General features: G+C 43.0%; 1 non-coding gene across 1 annotated transcript; it reads left to right on the forward strand.

Moving 5' to 3' along the window:
* The first annotated feature begins 2111 nt into the window (after nt 1-2111).
* TRNAQ-UUG (transfer RNA glutamine (anticodon UUG)) lies at nt 2112-2183 on the forward strand. The gene has a single exon. It is a non-coding gene; the product is annotated as a tRNA-Gln (tRNA).
* The last annotated feature ends 9647 nt before the right edge of the window (nt 2184-11830 follow it).

The raw sequence follows: 11830 nt of genomic DNA on the forward strand, positions 1-11830 counted from the left end.
TAAATGAAATAATGAGACAATACTGTAAGGCAACTTGGATACACCTACCCTGTGACACAAATGGGTGTCCCTGGATATCTTGATGTATTTACATGTTGTAAAAGCCCAAATCAATTCCCATTTCTCTAACACCAAATATTTATTGATCAACCCAAATCTCCCTACATCAATCCAATTCTCTTCCACTTTTGTTCTGACACCAGGTGTACATGCAGCATCTTCCACTGACCCTAAACTTCTGGAGCTAGGGCAGACCTCACAAGTAAAGGGCACAGACACCAGCTGTAACCTTGGGAGTCCTCGTGACCCACTCACTTCTGACCTGCTGGCTACATACTCAGAAGTTCCCTCTACCCCTTCAGGATACCAGCCATAAGCTCAGAGATGCTCATTCCCCTCACTTCTGACCTGCTGGTTCTCACTACTCCCTTGGGTTTGATAATTGACTGGAGTGACTCACAGAAAGTCCTATACTTACAATTACAGTTTTAAAGCATAAAGAATACAAATGAGGAGACACATAGGGCAAGGACTGGGAAGGTTCTAAACATGGCAAGTCCTTGTCTCAAAAAGAGCTGCATTACCCTTCCATGTGCATAGATGTCTCTCATCAATAAGGAAGCCTGTGGAGCTTTTCTGTTCAGAGCCTTTTTCTGAGCCTCATTTCTTAGGCATGACTGAATGAAGTTTTCCCCAACCTCTGTACCCCTCGCCCTAGGTTGGCCTACATCAGAAGGTCCTCTTTCTAGCCTTGCCAGCCCCCACTTGAGTCATCTTATAAACCCTCAAGTGTGGTCTGGAGGCCTATAAAAAACAAAGGCACCTCTATTACTCAGCAAGTTCCAAGCATTTAGATTTATCTCAAGGAGGACTGGAGACACGGTTTTTAAGTGCTGGGCTTCTAAGCAAAAGCTCGATGATTTGAACCCACCAGCCACTCCGAGGGAAAAAGATGTAGGAATGGGTGTCTATAAAGATTTGCATCCTTGGAAGACCTACTGGGCTGTTCTACCCTGTCCGATAGAGTTACTAGGAGTCAGTATCAACCTGAGAGCCAAGGGGCTTAGTGTTTTTTTTTTTTTTTTTTTTTTTTTTTTTTCGGAGTTATCTCTGAGAAACAAAGGAAAAGATGAATTTCTTTGGATGGAGTTAAATCTTTACTGCACTTCAAAAAACAAATAAAAAATCTGTGAAGTTTCTAGGTCATGATATATTGAGAAATTGGAATGTAATGGACATGGCCAAGCTCTCAGAAAACAGACTGGGGCTGAGTAAGTGTCAGAGCCCTGTCTTGTAGCCTCAACAGCACGTGGTCAATTTTGAGTCACTGCAGATGACGTTAGTCTGGTTTGTCAGAGTGTATAAATCTTAAAGAAGGTTAATTGTTTTTTGTTGTATATCTAACAAATTCATGATTTTCGTAAGAAAAGCTTACCAAAAAAAGAAATCTATAAAGAAGAAAATGAGAGTTCTCCTGCCTTCAGAACTCACTCCCCAGATAGAACACTGTGGAGACACCTTTCTACATTACACATGGGAAGCTGTGGTGGCTTTGGAGTGTAGTAGATGCTATTTGGACAAGGCACCCCGGAAGTCCCAAGTCCTGCCCTGACAATTATCTGCCCTCCCTGGGCAATGAGTAATGGGTGAAGGCAAGGAAAAGGAAAATAACACTGTTGTTTGCAGAAATTTCACCTTGGGGCAGGGAATGCTGGTAAATGAGGCCACTGTGTGATTTATGACACAGACTTAAAGAGCTGTGCTATAGCGCTAAACCCAAAGTGGATTTTACCACAATTTCCTGAGATGCAAATGAAATGATAGAAGTCAATAAAAAGAGAGGTGCAGAGAGAAAGCAAGATGGATGAGTCCGCTCACACAGGTCAATGGTCATCAAGTCCGTCTGATAGAGGACTGCCTTGAGATTAGTCCTGGAAACTATGGATGCTACATGAGTATTCACACACCTCTATTGAGATGCTCATACAGGGTCCCTAGAAGTCAGAATCCATTGGACAGCAAGAGGTTTTTTCTTCTTCTTTTTAACTGAAATGATCATAGATAGGAGTCAGAATCCTACCACCATTTTTTTTTTTTTTTTAAAGACTTGTGGTTCCATGGTGTAATGGTGAGCACTCTGGACTTTGAATCCAGAGATCCGAGTTCAAGTCTCGGTGGGACCTTAGTGTTTCCTTTAAGTGAAGGATTAAAACAACACCTTAAATTTTTGCTTAAATTGTGAGTGAAACTTGTTACTCCCCTTTCCGCGTCCAGCCTCTGATCCTCATTTAGGAGCTAGAAAGGTTTCGGGCCTCCAAGGAGGAATCCTGAGCTCCTGCAGATCCCCGCTCACCTCCTGCTCCCCGTGGCCTTTTCGGCCTCGCGGCCCGGCACCCTTTTCCTCACGTCTCCTCCTCACGAACTGAGGTCCCAGAAACCCTCAGAAAATACCTGAGGAAGGAGACTGGAAAGAACAGAGAAGAGAACTGGAAAGAAAAAAGGAGGAAGTAGGGAATGGTAGGCAGAACTGGGCGTTCACAGCAGGGTTTTCAGTTGCTGGGTGTGGACCACCTATGCTCCTTACTCAGGAGTGCCCCCATCGCTTCCTGTCCCACCGGAGAACCCGTTCCAGCGATGAACCTCAAAGCTGCTTGCCTGGCATTTGTTCTTGCAAAGTTTCCTTTCACTGTGTGGACGCGTGAAGTGGATTAAGTTGGTTGGCAAGTGAGTGGAAGCCAAGTGAAGGGCCTTTTGGACTCCCTTGGTATTGACTAGTAGGTGGTGCACCCATGGACCCATATGCACAGCGTTTTTCCCTTTGCAGGCTGTCTGCAGGGCCTGGAGTGGAAAACTGGAATATCAAGGCCTAACAATGTTTCTTTAGAGGTAAAGAGAGATCGAGACAGATAATTGGTTATATGGGTTGAAACTGGTTATCTCCGGAGAACAGGGAATGTAGAAAATGATCAGGGCACTACTGTTTTTCATTAAAAAAAACTATTGGGCATATAATAAAGTACTTTGGTAAAAAAATATATATACAAAATAAAAATAACTTCTTTGTTATGTAGAGTGTTTTTTATTTGAATTTAAATTTTGATGTACTCCTATGTACCATCACTCTAAAGATTCTGGGGTTTGTGTCACATTCTTCAGTCCTTTCACCGTAAGATTATAAAAATGTTATTGGGGCAACTTTGAAGCAAATGACCAACCATTGTTCCCCTTTTCATGAGCTGAGCAGATGGACTAATAGACTTGAAGATCCTCCCACATATAACTGTCTCTATAGCTCATGCTCTGAAGCATCAGCAACTGAGAGGACTGGAAGTGATTTAGTGTTAACAGTCCTGAGACCAGGGAAATCCATTAAACTCTGCAAATCTCAGCTTCCTCATCATAACTCGCTAAGCCTTGCCTTCAGTGTTGGCTCAGATATAACGGGGCAATCTTCCATGCTAAGGAGAAGAGCAGCTCTCAGCTCTTACTCATCAAGGTAGCTCAGTCCATATCAGTCCATAGGCCATACAACTTCTCATTTTAAGGTCCTGCACGTTGCCTAGTTTTCTTTGTATCTACCCTTGATCCACCTCTTTGCTTACCTCTTTGGTATGGGGTGGCCCCTCAGGTTGTACTGATAGATCCTTACCTGCTGTCTCCACAGCGGCCACAAGGAGGAGCCAGGACCTTTCCCCTTGGGACTATTGTTATCTCTTCAAACACTTTTTCTGTCACTCCAGCTGCTCTGTTGCAAGGACTCTAGTTACATGGACACTAGACCACTTGATGTTTTCTCACAAGTCAATGATGCTCTGTTCTTTTCATTTTTAGTTTTTATTCCCTCTGGGTTTCATTTTAGATAATTTATGTTCTACACTGTGCAATTAACTGATAAAGTCATTTAGTGTATTTTTCAATTCTAGAAGTTCTATTTGAGTTATAAATATATATATGTCTTTCATTTCTCTCCTTCTCAAGCTTATGCTTTCCTCCATTTTTCTGAATGAATGCAGTCTGTTCATAATAGCTTTTTAAATATTTTGTCTATTGATTCTATCAACTAGGTTATTTCTGTGTCTGTTTCTGTTGACTTTTCTCATGGTTATGGATCATATCATCTGGCAGCAGGACTCCAGTATTGGCATACCTAAAAATTTTTATTAGATGCCAGACATTACGAATTTTATGTTAAGTATTTAAAAAATATTTTTGTATAATCCTTTAAATATTTTTGGACTTTGCTCTGGGATGCCATTAAGCTGCTTGGAAACAGTTTGATTCTTTCCAGGCTGGTTTTTAAGCTTTGTTTGGTGGGTTCAGATAATCCTTAGTCTAAGCCTAATGTGGACACAGTGTTCAGGTATTACCCTTCTGAAGACTCTCCTTCATGCCACATGTGTTAGATGCTCTTTCCATTCAGGCTGGTGGGAACACACACTCTTAGGGGCTAAGTCTGAGCTCTGTCCTATACTTCCTGTGGTTCAGTTTCTCCAGCGAGCTCTTTCACATGTATTTTGTCTGGTCTTGTAGTGGTTTAAGGTAGAAAAGTAAATACCATCTCTGTTACTCCATTATGGCCCAAAGCAGAAACTTGTACTCTTTTCTTATATTTTAACAATTAAGGGAGGAAAAACTTATCTTCGATGTTATTTCCTATCTCCCATACTTGATATTCAAGGTGTGGTGGCGTAGTGCTGAAGTGCTAAGGCTCCTCACAAAAGGGTCCACAGTTGAAATCCACCAGGTGTTGCCTAGGAACTTTATGCGAAAATTCTACTCTGTCCTATAGGGTCACTACGAGTTGGAATCGACTTGATGGCAATAGGTTTGGATTTTCTTTGGTATACCTAATATGTGCCATACACTATGTTATGTGTATTATTATATCATCCCATTAATCTATACAATAACTCTACGAGACAGTTAATACTATTATTTTCATATGAGACTTGAAACATTGAAGGAGCTGGCCCAAGGTCAAACAGAAGGCAAGTAGTGGTGCCAGGACTGGAAGGGAGGCCTTCCCAGAGGTAGTGCCCCTAGCCACAGACCAGACCGAAGATCTTTGTAATAACCTTGGGATATCTGATATGCCTGGAACCCAGTATCTAAGGAGTTCCTAGCCACTGTGTCGATAGACTCCTTTAGGTCAGAAACTCCTCCTTCAGGGAGCCACAGCATAACTTAGACCTTAAGCTCTGACTGAGGAAAGCCCTTAAACTCTCTGCAAAGCCATGTTTTTTCATTGGAAAGGCACAGAAAATGGACTTCCTTCTTAATTCAGGTATTTTATATTTGGGCAAGGAAATCTCTTGCTCTGGGGAGAAAAGTTCACAGCTCTTCTTCATTGAGCTGTATCACTCTGTAGGATGCACGGCTTGTAGTTCAATGTCGTGAACAATCACTTGGCATCTTTCACGCTTTAGCTGGTTTTCTTTGACCCTGCCCTTGTCTTCTCCCGTCTTCCAGCCCCTTACCCCCCCCCCCCCCCCAGCATCTAATGGGGCCTTGCAGATCTCTCTGTGCTGTGCCCACAGTAGCCACCAGGGGGCTCCATGGCCCTTCTTCCCTTTTCTCAGTTTAGTCTGTGAAGAAGGATTCCAGGGTATTTCAATTTACTAGGACACTGTGGCTCAGAAGGAGAGAGAGGTGAGCACACACCCTGGGAAGGGGTGGCAAGACGCCCACACCTGCCAACACAAGACCTAGGGTTTTCTTCTATAGTTTAATATTCAGCATTTTCAGAGAAGGAAAAATCTAAACTTATTTCTGACAGTGAGAAGATAATGTCCTATTTATTTAAATTTGTGGAGGCCCTGGATGGTAAAAACAGTCAAACCCTCAACTAGTAGCACAAAGGTTGATGTTTCAAATCCGCTCAGAGGCATCTTGGAAGACACACCTGGCAACCTGCTTCGGAAAGACCACAGCTTTGAAAACCCTATGGAGCAGTTCTACTCTGCACACAGGGGGTCGTGATGAGTAGTAATCGACTTGACAGCAATTAGCAACAACAGCATTTACAGTCTCCACCAACATTGAAAGAGAGGGCAGCTGAAGGGACCTTCTTAATTTTCCAATCTCCTGATGCATGTCAGGTGCAAATCCGAGGCAGATGGAGAGCTAATGCTGTCTGCCCATCAAGGAAGTAAGAGAGGCCTTGAGAAAAGGGATGGGGGAAGAGGAAACTGAAGCCATCAACTCATAGGTTCTTGTCAAGCAGGCTACCCAATTCAAGTCAGCCGGACACAAGGTTGAAAGAACAGAAAGTTTTCTTCACAGTTGCAAACTGGGAGATAGGCAGAGTCTCCTGACCTAAGGCTGCCAGCTCCCTGACCCAGGGCAGATTTGTTCCTCTTATAGGGAGTGACATACATATGTATGAACAGTGAGGGGAGGATCCTCAGTCTTTGGATGCATGCTTAGTCCGCATAATTTTAGAGAATTGGTTTTTGCACAGGGCTCTAAAAACACTACACATAACCCTGAAAAAATGGCGATGGCTGGCTACTGCCACCCCGGGAAGGTCATATAGCGGATAGATTCAGAGTCAGTGCGCCTGCACCTTGGTCTCCTGCCAAGAGAAGACAAGAAACCTGGGAATTTGACAAAAATCATTGTCAAGTGCTGTAAAAGTTTTACAAAGATGTAGCAAGAGTAGGCGTTTCTGAAAAAAACTATTATGGGATGGTTAATAACCCTTCCATGACTGCCTGTTTTAAAACCGGAGCCGGAAAAAAAAAGAGGCTGCTTTATGGGCCACGGATGTTGTAAAAAGGTGGAAATACTAGCATCGGTGTCAGAACCTTTCAGAATTCATGGGGGTTAATGAGCAGAATCAGACCAAAGCTGATTCCCATGAAGAGGCAGTCAGATATATCTCCACCCTCCAAACTTTTCACCAATTCTGACACCAGCCATCCCTCCCACGGCATGCTCTACTTCTCTTCTGGGGTCAATGATCTGTTCCCATGGCCACATAGAACCACACTTACAGCTTAGTGGTTTATTAAGGAAGTAACAGGGTACAATTCAGGATCAGGATCAACAGGCTGCAATTCAGGGTCAAGATCAGGAACCATGTAGGCAAGTCTCCCTTCTTCAGTGTAGGGCATCTCTCTCAGCTCCTCTCAGCCATTCAAGGATCCTCTCGGTCCCCTCAGGACAGGCTCCTCTTTGCTCTGCTGTGTATCACCATTGAGTCTGCCACTGGGCCCCTTCCAGGCCTGTCATCATAATCAGTGTTACAGCCCTTGACCTGTGTTACAGCTCTTTTAAGAACTTCTTTACCTCTTCTCTCTCTCTCTCTGCTCCTTCTCTCTTCTTTCTTCCTTCTGCTTCTTCCTGTCCAAAAAACCTCTGGGGGGTTTACTGTATATATATATACATACACATATATATACATTGAGATTCCTCATCAGTTTCAAGGCATGGCCCTCCAACCAAGGCCATGAATTGAACAATCCCCTCTTGGTAGACCGCAGACACTTCATTTGCATAGTAGCCTACAGCTACCCCATTTGCATAGTAGCCTACAGATACTCCACTTGCATAGCCTATAGTCACTGCATTTGCATGGTATATTGACCAATCCAGCAAGGTACATACTAATTACAGGACAGACTGCAAGCAGCTTAGGGCCAGACAAAAAGTATCGAACATCAAGTTGTTTACAGCTTAGTCAGGAAATGTCAATCAGCCTGAAAAAAAGTAACAAACCCTTTGGGGATAGAAAACTAGAGCAAATGTAATGCCTCAGGCTTTAGGGGAAAAAAAATCTCTCAAGCTGTTTACCAAAGAACCAAGGCAAAAGGTCAGTTAAAGGATCTCATGTCAGCACAGGTGTGTTGGGGTGGTATCTGGGGAAGCTGCATGACAATAGATGTAGGACTTGGGAGCAAGACATCAAGCAGGACAGCTGTCACCCAAACAAAGAAGTCCAAGGAAAGTTTAGATGTGGAAAGGGCATCTGAAGAAGTGTTGCCACCAGGCTTATGATACCAATGCTATTTCTCATCTCTACAGAGAAGGCATCAAAGTGGGCTTGATGTGCTTGTTATGCATGTTGGGTATGAGTATAGAATTAGATACGTACTTATTCATGTTAAAATACTCATCACTCATCGTTGTACCACCTAAAATTATCTCAAGTACTACCAGTGCTACCCATACCACATACAGGGAAACTGCCTATTGAAAAGTAAAAAAGGAGCCCCACCTGGGGGTAAAAACTTATTTGTTGTGATGGAATCTCCTAATGCAATCTCTCAGGCCAAGGGCACAAAAAACACACTAAGTCCCAAGGAAACACAGCCAATCATAGTTCTTCAGAGAATTATTACAGAGCCTGAGAAATCTGAGGAATCTCTAGAAACTATGGCAGACACCCTCTTATTTACAGACAGAGAACATGGCTCTGAGTTGAGGTCCAACTCTACCCCAAGACATGTGTCATGGGTGACACACATGGAGCAGGTTCTTGGTCCCCCAGAGTCTGGGAAGATGTAGCTCAGAGGCGCATGAATTCACTCAGGACAAGGCCACAACATGATAGCCTACTGGTGGGACATGTGAATGAGGCCCAGGGCTATATATTTCCAGAGTGATCCTACCAGAGAGTCCATTGTTATACTCTTAGGTCAATGAGAAATTCCAGGTCTTTATCCTTTTACTAAGTTTGGTGTTCCAATCTCCAAATCCTGGCATTTTTCCTACCTTACACCTCTTTCGTTAGGTTTTTAAGCTGATTTTGGTATGTGAAATTCTCAAGCATAAAGGGAGTGCAGCTAATTTACTTCTACATCGATTGAATTCAACTGATGTCTTCACAGGCTGGTTGGGATCCACATTCTCTTCTTTTCTTTCTTTCTGTATCTTTTTGCCTGACTGTAGGCTGAAACCCTGGTGGCATAACGGTTAAGGTCGGCAGTTTGAATCTCCCAGGAGCTCTTTGGAAACTCTAGGGAGCAGTTCTACCCTGTCCTATAGGGTCACAATGAATTGGCATCAACTCGATGGTGATGGGGTTTTTTGGGTAGGCTGCAACTCCACAGCAATATCAATATCAATTTCTCTGTGGAAAAGAATAGCTAAGCAATCTAGAAATGGGCGTAAATTGCAAGACTTTAATGGAATAGAAGTCTCACAAGGAAACAAAATGCTTTGACTGTCATGAAACTGACCACCAATCTCTGAGTGTCTTCATGTGACTTGGGGGTCTGGAATTTAATTCAACAGGAGCTCGAGTTATTGAAGCAGGAAATCTTATGAAGAATGAATCTCTTCCTGCTACTGAGGACTGTGGGTCCCATGTAAATTAAAAAAATAGAAGCCCCAAAGTCATTGACTAAGTCTGGATTGAAATAATGGATAAAGTCAGAGACCACACGTCTCAATTAGTAGTTAATGAGGACTTTGGAAGAGAGTGAAAGCTGTATGCAAAGGTATTATCCACCTGTCATCTCCCATAGGCTCTGGTTCTCTGGATAGTCGTGTTGTGTGGTGGCTTCTCTACTCCCTGAGGGTGTTTGAACTCTTATTGGCTCCTGGCCTTGGACCCTATACAGGGCCAACTTCATGGGCATGTGACCTGTACACTCACAGATGGCCCTACGCTCAAAATTCTCACACTCGATTTAATGTTCTGCTGTCATTGTCTTGGAATTATCTATGATTTTAACTTTGAATATATGTTTTGTAAGTGAAATTCAATGGGAAAAGGAAGCGTGCATGCAAGAAGAGAAAATGTGCACAATACATATGTCCGCTGCAGTTCCTCGCTGGTTCGTTACATACCACATTCTTGATAACCCCATGAGCGCAGAATTAAAGAAAACTGAAAATGCATGGAGGTTCAGCAAGAATCAAAGTGAGTACAAGATGTCAAGCACAGGAGAAAGTAAAGTCAAAGCATAACAGATTCGGATGGTTAAAAAAAAATTCTTTTTTGGATTTAGATACTTTATTACTTACACAAGCAGTAAAAGGAAAAATTGTCAAAGGTGCCAACCCCTCATGGCTGTCTCATCAGACAACACTAAAAGAGGGCCAGATGAGTGCAACATAATTATTAGGACACTGTTGCAGAGGAGTCAATGCCTTGCTTCAGCTAAGCTGTTTTATATCCTGTGGCAGTGCCCTAAGGAGAGCTAGGTGAAAAATTCCACACCTCACTAGAAACAGGGAGGTGGATGTAAAAACTGTCTAGTGGCAGCCCCCCACAAGAGAGGCAGATGTGAAAGTGTCAAACTCCTCACAAGACCATCTATCTTATATTCCTGGGCATAGGGCAGGGTATTCCACCAAGACATGGGTTCTGACCTGCATGGCCTATGCAGATATGTAGGAGATGGCCTGAACACCATGGCAGAGCCGTTTCCCTGCAAAAGGTATGTCTAAAACTGACAGGGGGAGGTGAGGCCAGGATGGTGGAGTAGTCAGATGCTTCTGGTGGTCCCTCTTACAAGAAAGACCCAAAAAAACAAGTGAGTCAATAATATATATGACAAGCTAAGAGCCCTGAACATCAAAGGCAAAGTTAAGAAATCAGACTGAGCAGCATGGAGAAAGAGTGATAGTCCAGAAGAAGTGAGGAGTTGCCGGACCTGACTCGGTAGACACCAGCAGCCCTCAACTCTGATCCCCTGGTAGGACCGCGACGGGGTTGGTGGTAACATTTGAGATACATTTTCCACAGTGAGAGAGAGAGAGAGCACAACCGGCAGAGTCTACTCACATCTCCAAAATCAGCGAAGAACAGCGCTCTCAGCAAAAGATAAGCGCTTGTGTCTAATTTATCCTGTGGATCAAATAGCATCCCTTGGAGGTGGGGCCAAGATGGCGCAGAGTATTCAGACCCTTCCGGTGATCCCTCTTACAACAAAGACCTGAAAAAACAAGTGAAACACTTATATTTATGACACGCTAGCAGCCCTGAACATCAAAGTCAAAGAAATCAGACTGAGTGGTAGGGGGAGGGAGAAATGATTCAGAAGCGGGGAGGAGTTGCCAGACCTGAATTGCCTGGAAGCCTCAGGTACCATTCCTGGAAGTGACTACGGCGGGCTGGTGGTAGCATTCAGCTACAGCTTCCCCAGGGAGAAACAGCCAGCCACAAAGCCTACTCACACCTCCAGAACCAGAGAAGAACGGTGCTTTCAGCAAAAGCTAAGTACTAAAGAAATAAAGGGCATCTAGATTGGTAAGAAAGAAGTAAAAGAATCTCTATTTGCAGATGACATGATCGTATACACAGAAAACCCTAAAGAATCCTCAACAAAACTACTGAAACTAATAGTTCAGCAGAGTATCAGAATACTAGATAAACATATACAAATCAGTTGGATTCCTCTATACCAACAGAAAGAACATCAAAGAGGAAATCACCAAACCAAAACCATTTACATTGGCCCCAAGAAAATACTTAAGAATAAATCTTACCAGAGATGTAGAAGGCCTATACAAGGAAAACTACAAGACACTACTGCAAGAAACCAAAAGACACCTACAGAATTGGAAAAAAATACCTTGCTCATGGATAGGAAGACTTAACATTGTAAAAATGTCCATTCTACCAAAAGCAATGTATAGATACAATATTTCCAATTCAAATTCCAAAGACATTTTTTAATGAGATGGAGAAACAAATCACCAACTTCATATGGAAGAGAAAGACGCCCTGAATAAGTAATGCATTGCTGAAAAAGAAGAACAAAGTGGGAGGCCTCATTCTACCCAATTTCAGAACCTATTATACGGCCACAGTAGTTAAAACAGACTGCTAGTAGTACAACAACAGATACATAGAACAATGGAACAGAATTGAGAATCG

The sequence above is a fragment of the Elephas maximus genome, chromosome 3 (genome assembly GCF_024166365.1).
Source record: "Elephas maximus indicus isolate mEleMax1 chromosome 3, mEleMax1 primary haplotype, whole genome shotgun sequence".
NCBI classification, from domain to species: Eukaryota; Metazoa; Chordata; class Mammalia; order Proboscidea; family Elephantidae; genus Elephas; species Elephas maximus.